General features: G+C 47.9%; 1 protein-coding gene across 1 annotated transcript in view; it reads left to right on the top strand.

Annotated features, from left to right (window-relative positions):
• The window catches only part of kat8 (K(lysine) acetyltransferase 8), a 133,916-nt gene extending 121,875 nt beyond the window's left edge, over positions 1-12,041 (top strand). The window contains exon 12 of the mRNA XM_070980878.1: positions 12,027-12,041. The gene's annotated coding sequence lies outside the window, so the exon portion shown is untranslated. The remainder of the gene's footprint in view (positions 1-12,026) is intronic.
• The last annotated feature ends 5,696 nt before the right edge of the window (positions 12,042-17,737 follow it).

Below are 17,737 nucleotides of genomic sequence, written 5' to 3'. Positions count from 1 at the left end.
GGTGATGCTCACAGTCCTGCTTTAATCTTAAAGTCCAGCACCAACATCTGCTGCAGCATCACACCACATCAGGCCGGCCGCTAATGACAACGAACGAGCATATTCCCAGAAGACACGGTGTTGTTCGTCTCACGTGTTTGGCCTTTAAAACGTCGTCTTCTCTGAGGTGATTTCCTTCAGGCGGTTCAGCAGCTGTGACCTTTGTTCTTATGGAAATCAAACATCAGGCAGCTTCTGTCTCGATGTTGGCGTCGTGCTGCGGGAGGGAATCCCTCGTGGACGTCAGAGGGCTGTGATTCACGTCAGTCATGTTCGGCTGCAGGCAGGGTCGCGACCTTTCCCTGCTGTGACCCCTCGCTGGGTCCCAGCACCCTGCTGTCCTTCATGCACACATGCAGTGGAGATGTGGAGCGTATGAAGCTAGCAGATAGAAATGAGCCGAAAAGTGAGGCACAAACATTGAATATATATTTAGTGTTTTTATTCCTCTCACATGAACAAGCATGGAGGCGCCTGCACCCACTTAGGAGACAGGAAGTGTGTAACATTCACACCATCAGCGTAGCTTGAAGAGGTTCATCTCGTTGTTACAGAGCATCTTTCACCGTGAGGTCTTGATCCGATAAACGCTTCTCATAAAATTCACTCGCTGAATTTGAACTCCACCAAATGTGGATTAATCCGCCGCTGAAAATAGTCCCTGACAAACCATTTCCTCCTGTTTGTTTGCTCAAAGCCGCAGTGAGCAGCTGTTCAGAGATGACTGAACACTGAAAACTAAACTGTGTGTTTGTGAGGTGTTTTTCTAGAGCCACAAACAGGAAGTCACAAAGCATCAAGAGGCGGATTAACACACTGTTGATTTGGGTCTTTGGAGATTTGTTGACAAAAGGGAAATATAGAATTCATTCGTAAACAGGACAGTGAATACAGTGAAAACACGAGCTAATGTGAATGTGAATGCACTGAAAACCTGCGAGTCAGACGACATCAGCGGCTTCAAGCTCTGCATACTGAGTCACACACTGACCACACGTAGTTTGGGTTAAAAACTGAAAATGTCAGCAGTTACATGAGTGAGGAAAATAAGGCCAAGGTGTCTGAGGAACACACCTGAAGCACGGAGGTCGTGTTACACATCAGCTGTGACTGCAGCGAGCAGAGAGCTCATGACATCCAGCGTGCTGCCGTTCAGCCGCCTGAGCTAATGATCAGAGCGGAGCCCGACTCAATTTAGAGACAGATAGAGCCGGCGTGTGTTTGTTTGTTTGGACTGTGTGCAAGCAGAGTGTGTGTGTGTGTGTTTGTGTGTGTGTGTGTGTGTGTGTGTGTGTGTGTGTGTGTGTGTGTGTGTGTGTGTAGATGAAGTGGAGGTCATTGGACCATCGGACGTCTCAGCCCTAATTTGATTAATTTTGCCCTCAGTGGCATTGGAGGCTTTAATCTAAACAAGGTGAAACGGGAGGTGGAAGGATACACACACACACACACACACACACACACACACACACACACACACACACACACACACACACACAGCCTGTTTGTTGAAGGACGTCTGACATGAAGTATGAGTGTAAAAAACGAAGGAGACGCACGTCAAAGGACGAACCTCCATTGATTGTTGCTCACATCCAGCTGAGCTTAATGAAGCCTCAGGTTTGACAGAGACGACGCTGAGCAGACACGTCCTCTGAAACTGTGCAACCTGTGGAGTGTGTGTGTGTGCGTGCATGTATGTGTGTGTGTGCGCTGTGGCATGGAGAGCATCCAGACGTGTTCATCATAATAACACGTGACAGCAGGCTGTCAGGGTTCATGTGTGATTCTGCTGAACTGATTGAAAAACGGAGTGAATGAGAGTCGACATGCAAACACGTGGTGACAGAAAAGGTTTGAATTCATTTCAGAGCTGGACTCTAAATGAAACCAGAATCAATCCTTTCTGAACAAAGTGCTCGCTGACAGTTTGACAAAGTGTCCCTGAGTCTTCCTCTTGTCTGTTTAAACATGCGGTGGCACACAGAGGCAGCAGAGAAACACTTAGAGCTGTCGCAGTCATGGATTTGTTAACATAAAGACACACAAACAACCACGACAGTAAATCAAAGGTCAAAACGACATAAACCCAGACTGAGGGACAGACAGACCAGCCGTCCTCACAGCAGACGCCTCCTTCTGCTGCAGGATCAGGAGCTTTAAGCCCTTCAATCCCGGTCAGGTGCACCTGATCAGATGCAGCACACCTGGGCAGAGCTGGAGAGGACAGGAGAGGAGAAGGGACAACCAGCACGGAGAGGACACACAGCTGTGACAGACTGTCCTCCACAGCAGTGCATCACATTTTATCTGCTGGATGAAAGTGCACCCTGGAGGCCCCTGCATCATGTCTTCTTGTACTTTATCATGTTTTGCCTCCCATCCCATCAGGGTCCAAGAGGACACTTTCACTGTGAGTCCATCAGAGCTGCAGGAAGCAACAAGGCGTCCAAAGTCAGTGACTGAAGACATCGTTTGCCATCGTCTGATGCGAGGTCACATCAGCATCCTCCAGATCATCAGAAAACTACTCACGAGTGTGACTTTAAGTACAGAAATGGAAACCAGTCAAAGTCGACTGGTCAAACTCTAACACAGAACATGAACTGATCCGCCACGTGAGGACGGGACCCCCGAGTGAGAGGGACTTCCTTTAGCGTCCACGCTGTGGTTCCTGTCCTCAGCACTGCAGCCCTCCAGTGTCCCCCCATCACATAAAACAAGTCCATCTCTGTCTGTGTTTGGAGGAGTCCATCTCTCCCCGGCCGGCGCTCTAATCGATATCCAGCCTGATGTTACTGTGGGCTGGCGGGTGACTGATTCCTCCGAGCTGCAGACGGGCTGAAGCGGCGGGCGGGCGGAGGAGGAGGAGGAGGAGGAGGAGGAGGAGGAGGAGGAGGAGGAGGAGGAGGAGGAGGAGGAGGCGGGGGGACGAGTCTGAGCGCTGGAGCGTTGACTCTGGATTGAGTCTGATGAGAGACCGGCTGACGGATAATATGAGAGAGGGAGAGACGGATACATGTGGGAGAAAGTCTGAGAGGATGTATGATAGAGACAGCCCAGTGTCCAGGACCTGTGGACGAACGTGCGTCTCCTGATTTATAACCGTGTTTATGCACTTCTTGGCGTGTTGTGTAGCGAGGCAGATGGAGGACGAGCGAAGTTTTATTTATGTCGTTCAAGGTGCTTTACGATCTGCACAGCACCCTCTGTCCTCGTCCTCCATTCAAATCAGGACGGACTCCTTAAGAAATGGAAGGAACTGCAGGAGGACGATCCGTCTCACAGGACAGACAGACAGGAAATAGACGTCATGTGTGCAGAATGAACTGTTGTGAACTCACAGCGTGGACAGAACTCTAGAAAGATGAGGTGGTGGACAGACATGCATTGTTGGAAACTGTCCACACAAGACAAACTGTAGAATCAGTGGCTTCAGTCTGTGTGGAGACGAGGTCGTGGTGGACGGACGGGTGGACAGAGGGTCCGATGGGGCTGTTTTGTACAGGAAGCCGTGACGCTGACGTGCTGCGAGCAGGCAGATGGTGACGCGCTCGCCTCGCTCTCACTGTGCGTGACTGAAGGACGCTTTTACAGCTTCAGACCTCGGCCCGATGCAAGCCGTCCGTCTGTCTTCTGTCTTCCTCTCTGTGTGCTGAGCCATTAGCTCCTAAATCACTGCAGCTTTTTGTCAGACACAAACGATGTTGTTGTCTTCGCCAGCAGCAGGGAGGGAGGACAGATCCGCCAGAGACCAGAGACACCAGATTAAGCTGGAGATCAGCTATTGATCCTTCATGCAAGCACACAGTTTGCATGAGCGCTTTCTCTCTTTCCTCATTCTCACACTGACACAAACATCGCAATCAGAATATTTTACTACTAAAAAGAAGACAAAAAGCAGATAAAGAGACGTCCAAAGTGAGGACTGATTGTGTTTCAGCTAATGAAGCCACGTCCCGTCCAATCAGCAGCAGAGGCCCTTGAAGGCTGATAAGGAGGGCTGTGATTGAAGCACGCCTGGACGGCTCGGCGTCGTGATGAAGCACAGCAGAGATTTACCTGCTCATCATCACAGCGGGAGCGGGAGGCCAACAACAGCCCAGCATGCATTGCACAAAAGGCGGGCTTTGTGTCATTATCGCCGTCAGTGTTCTGTTTTTAGCGTGTTTGTGTGGTTTTCTTGTTCTTCGTTGACGGGATGGATCTCAAACGCTTTACAAAGGTGGAATATCTGTAATGGAGTAATGAGCAGCGAGCAGTCAGTGCTGAGTAACCAGCGTTTCAAACTCATTACCCACAAACACACACTCCTGTTCAGCCCTAATGGCCGCTAAATAGCCCCTCCCTCAGCATTTTCTGCCTGTGACATCTGCCCGTAGAGGGATTAGAATAATTGGATGAACAGAACCTGAAGCTGAAAGCAGGAAAAAACACAAAGAAAAGAAAAAGAAAATCACGGAGCGTCTTCCTTTAACCACCAGCTGAAGGACCGTCCTCGTCCACGTCAGACATCAGAGCGGCGAACGCAGACAGAGTGAATAAAACATCGAGTCGACGAGCGGCCGGACGAGCGTGCGCTCCACCGCTCTCCCAGGGGAGGGATTTATGGCGCGTCTCCTCCTTTTCACATCCCCTTGACACTTTCATTACAAAGTAAAATATCGGTGAAATTGGACGTTTCCTCCTCCTGCAGATCAGGCAGCAGAGGCTGAGGTGAGCGAGGCAGGTGAGCTTTTCAGTAACAAGGTCCACCTCAGCGGCTGACTCATCCTGACACCTGACAGAGTGGCCTTCAGACAAGAGGGACGGCCGGCGTCCTGCTGGGGTCCCCAGGCGGGACGCTCGGATCAGAATTGGACTCGACCCCTGGGCGGTAATGGTCCCTGTGAATTTCAATCAAAGCTCTGAGGATTAGGAAGGAGACTTTCTCAGGGAAGGCTGTCCACGTCAAACACGTCCTCGCACCCACATACACAACATTTGGAGTCCATGGCGTCTAAACTGGATGTGAGTGAGGCCAACGTGAGGAAAACCTGGAATTATGACGAAAGAATCAGAATTTTAATTTTAATGTTTCTCTCAGTTTGATGAGATTCATTCCATTGATTATATGACCGGTCCAAACTGGACCTGGACACTTTCCTTTGCCCGGTGTCCGTCATTTGTCTGTGTGTCCTTGGCGTCCCTCCTCGCCTTCAGTCTTGAATGGTTAGTGTGTCTCAGTCCAAAGCCGGACGAGTCTCTGATGTGAAGGAGCTTAAAGACGTTCAGGTCTCTGTCCTGTCCTCACTCCTGAGCTGTGGGAGCACAGAGGGACTGAAGGAAGAGCAGAGGGACGCCTTCTGCGTCCCGCTGTCTGTCCCTCGCCTGTCACTTTCGCCGTCTCCCTGTCGGGGGAGCTGCAGCCATCGATCACACCTGACGACTCAGCTGCACTTTTACACCTTCAGCCTTGCTGTCCGAGCCGCAGACTCTGTCTCACTTTATCAAACACACACATGAAAAATATGAGCCATACTGAACACCAACAAGGAAGATTTACAGACAGGTCCTGCCAGCGCCCCCTAGAGGCCACAGTGCTCATTACAGCCTCTCAATGATCTCAATGATCTGAACGTGTTTGTGATAATGTGGAGCTTTGGACTGTCGGTTGGACCAAACAAACATGGTGAAGGCGTCACTTTGGGCTCATTGTGACCACATTTCTTACTGTTTTCACAAAGTTTCCAAACCAAACAATCGATTGATCGATGGAGGAAACGATCAGCTGATTGATCCAGAATGAAAAGAATCATTAGTTTCAGGTAAAATGAGCTCCACCTCAACCAACAACAGGAACGTCCTGCTGAGACATGAACGAGGAGACACAATGATCTACAGAGACCAGAGACAAGAGGACAACAGATACAGGGGACACTTTACTGCACTGAGTACTTTTACTTTAATACATTTTCCTCATTATACTTACATACTTTTACTGAAGTAATGTACCAGACATGTGGTTTTGTACTTTTACTGCAGTAAAGACTCTGGATTCTTCCTCCATCACTGTCTTTTGGACAAACCTGAGGACTGAGGACGTGAGCAGTGTCTCTGGGCTTGACGTCGTGCTGCTCTCTGGCTTTCATCTGACCGTAAACGCTGTTTTAAGTAGAATGTGGTCCCTTCAGGAGGACGTGTCTTCTCCTGTGCGGCCCTGCTTTTGTCCGTCGTCTCTGAGGAGTTGACACTCTGTTTTACTGTGATGCCTCCATCCATCAGTCCGCCGTGCTGCTGACTGATGAGTCCGTCCTGTCATTCATCTCTCTTGTCATTTCTCCGCTCCTCTTGATTTGCTCTATTTCCCTTAAATGAATGCAACTTTTCATCAGATCCTGCTGGAGATTCGTCCTGCACCAAAACGGCCTTCAGACGGTTTTCGGGGACAGATGTGAGTCACTGAAGGAGTCAGCATAAAAGTCTGATGGATTTGTTGCAGCTAACAGCCGACATTAGCAGCTGAAAGTCGTGTCAGACAGCGAGACAAAGCGTCAGATAGAGAGACGCTGCTGGCAAACAGGATGTTAAACTAAGAGGACATATATATAAAAGAGGCGTGGAAGGTAACTGCATGTCACAGTGTGTGAGATGGAGCTCATAAAGTTTTGGCCATAACTGTGTCAGACTGCACAGTGTCGGTATTTAGGACAGATAGATGGTGCAGTGAGAGGCGGGTGAATCGCAGCGCTGTGACGTCAGTGGGAGAAGACGGATGCAGGCAGAGACACGTCGTCTCCGTTTGCGCTGCTTTGGTATGAAGATCAGCAGAAGAGCGACGCCGCGCTGGGCGCACTGCTGGCGGTCTGAAGCCTAGCGAGGAGCTGCTGGATGCAGGATCGAGGCTCACGGCAGCTGTCTTTGTGAGGACTCGGTCCTTGATGTCCAGCCCGTCTCTCCTCGAAAACTCTGAAATACTCACTGACAACATTTCCACTGGTTGTCTGCTAAAACGTCTGACAGTGTGCAGTTTGGAGACTGCAGCGTCATTATTTTATGGACATGTTTCAGCAGAAGACGGTCTGGTTTAACACAGTTTAACATTTAACCAAAACTTTGATGGGACTCAGGGTGTGATCTGGGTCAAGGTGTCTCCTCTTAAATGAGTGCCATCAGAGGATCGTGTCCTCTGCAGTCTGTCCATGCTTTCATGCTGTTTTGCTGCAGCAGGCAGCGTCCTCACAGGTGAACTCATCCAACGTCCATCATGAAATTCAAATCTGGATTTATTGCAGCTGCTTGTTCCAGATTTGTTTGGTTCAATCCTAATTCAGTCGGTTAGTTTTGGATTCTGGCGTCTGGAGGGCAGACGGAGACGTTTTCATAAAGGAAAGTCTGAAAAGCTTTATTAAATTGTGCTTACGCTGTTTCTCTCCTGCTTGCTTGAGGTGTTGAGGAGCATTGCTGAGAAGTTTTGAGGTTGCTGCTTTGATCCTCAGGCCATTCTTTGACTTTTGAAGGCTGCTGTTGGAAGGAAAGGGAAAAGATCTAAGAAAGAGAGCTCAAGTGTCCAATGGGGAGCCTCGGGACGCTGGAGGACGGAGGAGTGTTTAAGAATTTATTAATGGCGTCTTATTGACAGGTCATTTGGAGGCCGTGAGCTAGATCCTCAAAGTGCTGCAGCACCGTTTGAAGACTCGTGTCCAAATGAAAGAGGAGCCAGACGAAGAGGCTGAAGCCTCTCTGTGAGAGACTTGGGTTAAATGCTAACATCAGTGTGCTAACATGCTCACATTACAAAGTTAGCATGCTGATGTGTAGCAGGTTTAATGTTTACAGTGTTCTCCATGTTTGGTTAGTGAGCTAACATGCTAACATTCGCTATTTACGCAGCAGTTTTGCAGGTGTTTGGTCATAAATCATCATCATCAGGATCACCAAAGTTATTGCAATTCATCCTGAGCAGAACATGAACGTCTGAAGCAGATTTGAGGTCGATCCATCTGTTTGTTGAGGCTCTTCAGTCTGGACCAACGAGGAGCTGGACTCACGCCTCCATCAACACAGCAGCTGATGTTTGAGTTTACTTTAAATCTTTATTTTCAGTTCTTCACGTTTCAGTGCCTTTTGCAGTCGAGTGTCCAGAAAGAGAGACTAAACCTCCCCAGAATCAAAAGCTCAGTGTGTTGAAAACCTCTTTCTGGGTTTGATCCTCAGGTGATGCTGTCCGTCTTCACAGACGGTGTCCAAACAACAGACTCATGAACTCTGAGGCAGGTTTTGACAAGGGAGAAGCAAAGGAAGACGATACCTCTGCCTGCACTGTGTGTGCACTGCAGGGCCGGGTCCTTGACCTGGACCGGACCACAGACCGGGTCCCTGGACCAGCAGCGCACAGCATGGAGCAGGCTCATATGAATGGAGGGACAGGAAACGAGGTCAAAGAAGGAAAGATGAACAGAGTAAAATGGAAATATGAGGAGCGTTCGTACTTCAAGGTGAAAGTTTAAAATGTTTTAGCTGAGTATCAGAATACTCTGAGTACTCAACACCTGCAGGTATTAAAACACACCAGTGTTTCCAGTTCACTGATGCATCGGCCCATCCTCAGCTGACGCTTCAGGGATCACGCTGAATGGATGAGTCGAGTCGGGCAGGTTGAGACGAGACGGAGAATAGGTGCTGAAGCCGTTCACGTCCACCTGAGAAGCAGCTCGTCTGTATCCCATGAAAGCAGGAGCAGGTGTGAAATTCAATCAGGACCTCAGTGATTTGAAGTACAAGCACGGGCCCGTTGTGCCGCTCCGCTCTGAAGGTGGTCTACATGGCGGGATTGATTGCTGGAATTACACGGACACCACAGCGCTTGCGTCACTGCACAATCATCTTGTTATGTGCTGCTGTAAGCTGTGAGCTCTGCACGTCGTCTCTGAGGCGGAAAGAAAGGTGTTTCCAAGCAGAGGAAACACCAAATGAAAGCAGCGAAGTCTTCCTTTTTGGAAAACACTCGTCCTGCTGACGGCCTGGAGGTCCTGGAATCAAGGACCAAAAAAAGTAAAAAGCAAAATTAAATTAACAAAACTCCAGCTTAAGCAGGCATTAAAGGAAGTGCTGGTATATCACCCCCTGCTGGCCACAGCTGGCCACTGCAGCATCTTCTTGTCTGGATTGTGTCCTCATGTCTTTGCCGGCCTTTTGTTGACTATGTCCAATTCTTAAAGCCGATGTCTTTGTCTGTCAGTCGTTCAGTCCTCCGCTTTGGTCCAGTTTCTAAGTTTTTTGCACATTCATGGTCCACAGAGGATGAATCCTGACTCTTCATCACTGTGAGGCTGATATTTGTGGTTTTTAGGAAAAGAGATTCTCTGTTTTTGGATGGATGACTGTGAAATGTGCAGGTAACACACAGGCGACTCACCTGGGACTGTTGGTGATGTTTGGTGAGCCTGGACAGACAGACATCTTGTTGACATTTGGACATTAAATTCACATGCTAACCGTCTTTTTGCAGCATGAGGTGCAGCTTCCCTCCACACAGTGTGTCTGAGGCTGTTTGCATCGACCACAGCAGGAAGCGTACGTTTGCATCATTAGTTTATGTTTGTTTGTGTCTCACTGAATTTAACCCCGACCTAAAATGTCCTTGCACGAGCCCCCGAGTCACCCTGATACATATATTAATATATTAAGATTTGAATTCAGATTCAGGGGTCTCATCGACTACAACAAGAATAAAAATTCTCAGAGAAACATATTTGTAATTTTGGGGAACTTTGGCTTAAAACCAGCAGCAGATAATGGCTGAAGATAATGAAAATACTGGCATTGGCCTTCAGAAAGTCATTTTGGTGGAACCCTGATACGGATGGCTGCTGGAGACAGATAGACAGACAGAAAGTCCCATTAGATTAGGAGAGGGAGGCATGAAGAGGAGGTTCAGCAGAGGGTATAATGAGCTGCAGGTCAGCACACAGCCACAGCTCTTTACCGAGGGGAAATCAGGAAGAAGTGGGGATGAGCTGGGATGTCAGCTGCACACACACACACACACACACACACACACACACACACACACACACACACACACACACACTGAATACAGTTATAGTATGTTGACAGGCCAACAGGCAGACAGATGGACTGACATTCATCATGCACACAGCTGATAGAAGGCAGTGGCTGGTCAGCGAGGATTAACAGGCCGTCTGACTGCCGTCGCTCTCTTCCTCGTTTTAATCTGGTTCTTTGACAGCGTTCAGGTTCATCATCTGTTTCTGAGTCAGCACTCGCACAGCTCGCCGCGCTGAACCTTAGAGCTGCGCTAACAGCGTCTTTGGCCACTCGGGGGCAGACGTCCTGAATGTCAAAGTTCAGTCAGACTGAACGAGAGAGACGTTCAGCTCAGGCCTGGAGCCCAATGTCCAGAAATGACTGGAGGCCAACAAAGCATGTCTTCAGCGTGGACGCCGGCGGCCTGTGTCCTGCCTGTGTCCTGCCTGTGTCCTGCCTGTGTCCTGCCTGTGTCCTGCCTGTGTCCTGCCTGTGTCCTGCCCGTCAGCTGCTTTTAACACTTAGACCAGGAGATGCAGATCAGTCGAGAAGGCAAACCCCTTCAGTGGTTCAGGTGTTTTCTGATGGACGAGCTTGTTTCAGCCAGTCTCTAACTTGTTAATCATGTGCTGCGTTCAGCTCCTGGTGTCACGTAGACTCGGCTCCGCCGCCGCTCCGTCGCTCCGTCACTTAATCCAACACGATACAGAGGTCCAGAGGAGCAAACTGATTGTAAAAACGTCTGCATCGACACGCCACACACCTCTGTCAGCAATCCATCCTGAGGCCATTTGCATAAATGTCATTTAGCGGCCAAAATAAACAAGTTTCCTGAGACGCCCCCCCCCCCCCCCCCCCCCCCACACACACACACACACACACACACACACACACACACCCACACACCCACACACACCCATCCAGACGCTTAATTGGAAAAACACAACCAGGAGGAATCTGCTGAGCGTGGAATTGATTCGCAGGTTATTTTCACTGCAAACTGCTGTTCATTTTGAGTTTTTTATTTATTTATTTTTGCAGAGTGAGAGAGTCCAACGAGCTGACCAACAGCAGCAAAGACGGATTTAAGTCGTTTACTGAGCGAAGGCAGCAGCAGCAGCAGCAGCAGCAGGCGCCTCTGCTCACAGGGCTGCATTCATAATGTGCTCAGGTGAAGCTAAAGCTGTGTTAGCTGTAGAAATACGCCCCGGGACTCGCTGATGATTAAATTCAGGTGTAAGCTACTCAATCACTGCACTGAAGTACAAATTTGAGGTACTTGTACTTTACTTTTCAACCCACTTTGTACTTCTGCTCCGCTGCATTTCAGAGGGAAATACTTTTTACTTTTTATCCGTCTGGAATCTTCAGTGAGCAGTTACTTTACTGCACACTGTACTTCACAAATTAAGACTTAAAAACACGTGAAGAGTTTATTCTAAATGAAACCAGCACCAGTACACCTGAAGTACACCTGAAGTACACCTGAAACGATCACTCTAATAACCGATTCATTGATTGGCAGAAAATTAACTGGAAACTATTTTTAGAATTGTATAATAATACTTTTTTTAAGGCATTAACCTCAAACCCAGCAGCGATGCAGCATCCTGAAGTCGTTTGAGATTCAGAAAGCACATTTTTGTTTTTTCCTAGGATGGCGAAGGCATGACGCAGCCTACCCTGCCTCTGATTGGCTGACCCTGATAATCTCAGCCTAATTCTGGCCAAACATTACCTCTCATGCCTAAACCTACCTAATCCAACTAACAGTGGCAATGAGCACCAGCCAATCAGGGGCAGAGTATGGACGTACATACCTTCACCATCCTAGAAAGACAAAGCCTGTAAGTTCACCTTAAAACATACGTTTTTCTTTGTTCTCTGTGGCCCCCCTGTTTTTAGAAATGCTGTCCCTTGTTGATTGTAAACATTTCTTAAAGGCTTCTTTTTCTGAGTTTGCCCCCCCCCCAGTGAAAACCAAGTGTCTCCAGTTTTGGCTTTTTCAGCTTTCAGATCAGCATAAGAAGAAAAGGCGGAAAGAAAAGAAATGAAGGAGAAAAGAAGAAGGAAAGAAGACAGAATGAAGGGAAGGAAAGATCAGTTCTATTCAATATATTCCAAATCTCTAACGTAACTTCAGACTCCGGCAGTCAGATATTTTCCCTTGAAACAGCAGAAGCTCTGAACCGTCCTGACACAGTCGACGTGTTTCGGCGCTCTCGACCTCTGTGTGGTGGAAACACACCGACAGCCTGTAAACATTTATTTATCTGCAGCGAAACAATCAGCTGTGCCTCCCGAGCATCGTGTTGGCCCGCAGCGTGAGACTGTGGATTTAATTAAACACAAGTTCTAACAAGCAGAATGGATAAAGGAAATGACTTTTTATTCATTATGCAAGATGTTGTGGGACCGTGGAAGGCTGCTCCTGGATCAGCTTCAAACGCCCACAAAATGAAACCAAACAAAGCTCACAGTCTGTTGATTAACACACAGTCAGGGTTTCTATGAACCTCAGAGACCGAGGTGATGAAGAGCCACCTCCTCTTCCTCTGCTGCTTTACTGACAGTAGAAACATGAATTTATAAAGACTACAGTTCATTTTCTGAGTTCAGGTGAAGCAAACTGTCACTTATCACAGAGAGAGTCAGCTTATCGTGTTTCTGCAGAGAGTTCAGAGACAGAGTGTCCTCAGATAATAACCGAGCGTAGAAACAGCACGAGGACGGAGAGTTTAAAGCCTTTTATTTATTCCTTCTGTGAGGATGAAAACACATCCACATCTCAACGCTGCTCGTCAGGATGAATCCCACTGATTTTATTAACCAAGTTAACGTTTGTGTCGGCGCCACCATCAGGACGAGCTGCTCCTTGACCAGATTTCTCTGGATTATCTGGTTTCTTCACGTCAGAGAGAAATGACATGTTGACACTCATCATTCATTAAAGCATCAAATCATTCACTGATACTTCACATCAGTCAAAGCGTTGGTAAGATCAGCGTTTGTGTTGGAAGTGTTGGAATATTTGGACCTGACGACCCCTCACCCCTTTACCTGTGACCCTGTGGAGGGCCCCGACCCTTAGGTTGGAAACTAGTCTGTATGTAAAGAGGCTCAAACTAACAGTGAAGCATCAGTCGTACAGATGATCAGTCAGGACTGCTTTACACCACGTTTAGGGTGGAGTACTGTACGTCCTCCACCTCACTGTTCAGTATGTCAGGACGTCACAGAGCTGAAGAGCCGACTGATTAAACACAGCGTCCACTGCAGTTCACAGGCTGTGTGTGTGTGTGTGTGTGTGTGTGTGTGTGTGTGTGTGTGTGTGTGTGTGTGTGTGTGTGTGTGTGTGTGTGTGTGTGTGTGTGTGTGTGTGTGTGTGTGTGTGTGTGTGTGTGTGTGTGTGACAGGTATAAATGCGACACCTGAGTGCTGAGTGAGACGCAGCGAGTGTCTTCGCTCTCCTCAGGCGTCTCCAGCAGGGAGTCCAGATGTTGATCACTTCCTGTTGGACGTGTTAATCTGCGCTGCAGATGTGTGTGTGACAGGCCGCGTTTTTCCCATGAGCCTCATTCATCTCCATCCTATCCCTCACCTGCTGTCTGTCTGTCTGTCTGTCTGTCTGTCTGTCTGTCTGTCTGTCTGTCTGTCTGTCTGTCTGTCTGTCCTCCTGTCTGTCCTCCTGTCTGTCTGTCTGTCCTCCTGTCTGTCTGTCTGTCTGTCTGTCTGTCTGTCTGTCTGTCTGTCTGTCTGTCTGTCTGTCCTCCTGTCTGTCCTCCTGTCCTCCTGTCTGTCTGTCTGTCTGTCTGTCTGTCTGTCTGTCTGTCCTCCTGTCTGTCTGTCTGTCTGTCTGTCTGTCTGTCTGTCTGTCTGTCTGTCTGTCTGTCTGTCTGTCTGTCTGTCTGTCTGAGTTTTTGAGTCAAACTTTTAACAGTCTGAGCTTGGTGCATTTTTATCACCATGACTCTGTGTGTGTGTGTGTGTGTGTGTGTGTGTGTGTGTGTGTGTGTGTGTGTGTGTGTGTGTGTGTGTGTGTGTGTGTGTGTGTGTGTGTGTGTTTACTCTGCAGAGTGGAGTCATTTTCCCCTCTAATGAGTGTGTGTGTATAAACTGAGTCCTAATAGGATCAGCAGAGTCCTTTAACAGTCCACATACACACTGAGGAGCAGCTGGAGGGAATATCTCTCTCTCACACACACACACACACGCGCACACACACACACACGCACACGCGCGCGTCACTTCTTCAGGGACTCTGGGTGAAATCTGGGCTGTAAATAAATAAAAGACAAGCAGATTAAAACACAAACACAGCTGAAAAATGTCCAAGAGACACTAAGAACTGATCTAAAACACATCAAGCACTCATCAGTGATGTTGGAAATGAGCTGTAACCGCAGTCTTACCTTAACCTGAGCCTGAACCTGAACCTTGACCTTAATCATGGACAGCAGTGAAATATGACTCAAGTACTATACTACTCCAAAGTCAAGGTACTCGAGTATTTTTATGCAAATTCTACTTCCTTACATCTCAGTGGCAAATGTGCTCCTTTCATACTTTCTGATAACGCGCACATACTTTTACTTCAGTCAGGCTTTGAATGCAGTACTCTTACTGACCATGTAGGATGTGAGTACTTCCTCCCCTCTGATCGTGGACACGTTCACACATGTTGGACATGACATCAGGGTTCTTGTCGGGCTCTCAGGTTGAACAAGCTGCAAACGTCCCCGACAGCAGCGGATAAAGGTTTGATGGTGTTTTGCTTCAGATCGCTCTGAACTGCAGCGTGTCAGCGTGCAGACAAACGGCAGCAGCGAACACAGTTCAGCTGTAGTTCTGACCACTTCGTCAGGCTGAAAATCTGCCTTCTCATGATCTTATTAGAACATTATCTGTGGCCTGCAGAAGGCAGAGAGTCCTGCGAGCAAGGAGACACTGACAAGAATGATCCGGCCTCAGCGACAGATCCTGCAAAGAAGGTGAAGCCATGAGCAGGAAGAGGCCTTTAAGGTGGTGTTTAAAACCCTGAGTACGTACCTGAGGACAGGTTGGTGTAGCAGGGCTGTGCTGCTGTCTCCTGGAGTCTGTCTCCTTAAATACGTCTCCTTGCAGGCTGCTGCGGCGGTGGCGGCGTCAGCTCTGATGTCGTGATCTAGTGGCTGGTGCCGGGATTTAATTCAGACGGCAAACAAAGCTGGGGCGAGCCCACAGATGGTCCCATATATCCAAAGGGAAATCTTGTCAGGGGCATCTGTCCAACAGCACAGCAGAGGATGTGTGTGTGTGTGAGAGTGTGTGTGTGTGTGAAAGAGTGTGTGTGTGCGCAGGTGTGTGTATTTGTGTGTTTTCAAGCCAAAAAGGGGATTCGGTCTTCACACAAAGTGATTCACGGCTCTATTTCAGGAGCTTAAAGGCAAACAAATACACGCTGACGTAGAAGTCGAAATCCACTCCAATGTTTTGATTTTTAATTTTTTTATTCTCGCTGATGTGGAGGCGTCACTTTATTTGACTTCCTGTGAAGTTCATAGTCTGATTGATGGACTCAAAGCAGAGAGATTTGCAGCTAATGTGTCTCATCAGAGTGAGAAAGTCATCCAGGCAACTCCAGGCTTTGACAGAAGCAAGGCATCATGGGTAAAGGGAGAGCACAGCGTTATAAGGCGGCGTCAAATGCAAAATTCATTTATGTTCCCGGGTGTCCTCAGATTTCTGTCCGTTAATTGAATGTGTCACGGCCCCTGTGAGGCTCAGTGATGTCACGACTGTTTCTGTTGCATTCTGGGTGAGAAAATAAGAAAAACTTTAACCAAAATAGAAGAAATTGATGTGTTGAAGCTGCAGAAATCATTGGAGCCACACAGTCAGAAGCAGATGACGCTGACTGATACAGCTAAGGTCAAACAGGGTTACCCCCCCGCACAGGATCGACCACTTTCAGCTAAAGCCGGATTGGTTCGGGTTCAGCAAAGATCGAGATCTCGGTTCGATGCTCCTGAAACATCTCGTTCTGTCCTCTCAGAGCCCGAAAGGCCGCGGGACCACCTGAGCCAGAGGAGGCCCAGAACAGAGAGAGAGCCGTGGTTTATTAACACATGCAGATGTTTTTATGTAGAGATCAACGCGGAAATTCAGACATTTAAACAAACTGAGCTCTGAAGAAAAAAGACCAAAATGTTCCTAAAAATCTGATCCAGAGGATAAAATGTGCTCTGTGTGTCTTAATCTGCCTGTTTGTCTCCCTAAAGTCCCAGTGTTGATACTGGTCTTACTGAGCTCCAGACTGGAGACGCTGTCCGTCCTCAGAGTTCATATTTTAACTGCACATAAATCCAACAGCATTATCACACATTCATCAGCGCACCGTCTTCTGCTCTGTTTATTGACTCTGCTCAAGTACTTTGTCACTCTGAATCAGACTGAGCTGCCATACGTCACACACACACACGCACACACACACACGCGCACACACGCGCAGGGGCAGGCTGCATTGATCTGGAGGTGGGAGCCATAAAGTGGGAGGTGATGGATCGGTGCGGTGGGCGGCTCGGCCTTGTCGCTGGTCATTTTCAGGCCTGGAGATGTGAGCTGTGAGCCGGCTGGTCGATGAGGGCCGGACGCATTCTGCATTCATCGAACGTCACACCTGGAAAAGCAAACGGCAGCCAGGTGAAGGTGTGGTCCATCATCACGCAGACGTCAGTCTGTGGCGGTGGACGGGGGGTTCCCTGATGACCAGGTGACAGCCTCATTCTGTCAGAGCTTTGGCGTCACTTGATCGATGCACAGGCTTTGCTTTTTTGTCTTGTCCCTGCAGACTGAGGCTGAGAAACAACAGAAACGTGAGCTTTTCCTTTGGTCAGCCTCGTGCTCGTCAGCAGGAAAAGACATCAGACTGAATGTTGACGCACAGGTGGAATAAAGAAGTAACCTGATGAGTGGAGTTGATAACCAGAAGCACTTTATAAAACAGTCTTATAACGGGGTGATGACTGGCTTTAAAATACTTCAAGAAAATGAAAAAGAACAACTTCTGGGTTGCCAGATTGTGAGAAGTTGCCTGTTTGGATGAATCATTTTGTTTGGTTAAACTCTCTCAGTCTTTAAATGTTAATGAACAGTATTTCCTGGTTTCTCACGTCCTAATTAACGACAGGCTGCAGCTACATCTTCAGTGCTGAAGAGTTTATTCTGCAGAAGCTAAGTGATGACTTTTAACAACGCTGCCATGAAATTCAGCATTGACTGAAAATGAAATGAACCGGCTTCTGATTTCCTGCTCATTCAGGTTTACGTGCATTTCAATGAATTTTCCATCGTCAGAATAAGCAGAGCTGAAATCTGTTAACCAATCAGCTGATCAGTTCCAGTAATTTTGATAATTAATGAATCTTTGTAATCATTTTTCAGATTCGCTGGTTTCAGCTTCTCATCAGTGAACCTTTGTCATGTTCATTAAAAGATAAAAAGTGAAAATCCGTCACAGCTGAGCTGATCTGATTCTCCTCACATTCAAATGACTGATCGATCAATCAAAACCAGAATCCATGATGATGTTTTATGATATTATTTGACATATATGTAATGTTTTGTAGTATCTCTCAGCGTGCGTGCTCGTTTTTCTTTTTTAATAAGAACAGTCAATGATGACGCACGA

Source organism: Chaetodon trifascialis, chromosome 15 (assembly GCF_039877785.1).
Source record: "Chaetodon trifascialis isolate fChaTrf1 chromosome 15, fChaTrf1.hap1, whole genome shotgun sequence".
Lineage (NCBI taxonomy): Eukaryota > Metazoa > Chordata > Actinopteri > Chaetodontiformes > Chaetodontidae > Chaetodon > Chaetodon trifascialis.
Note: the sequence above shows the minus strand (reverse complement) of the source record. Positions and strands in the feature narration are given on the sequence as shown.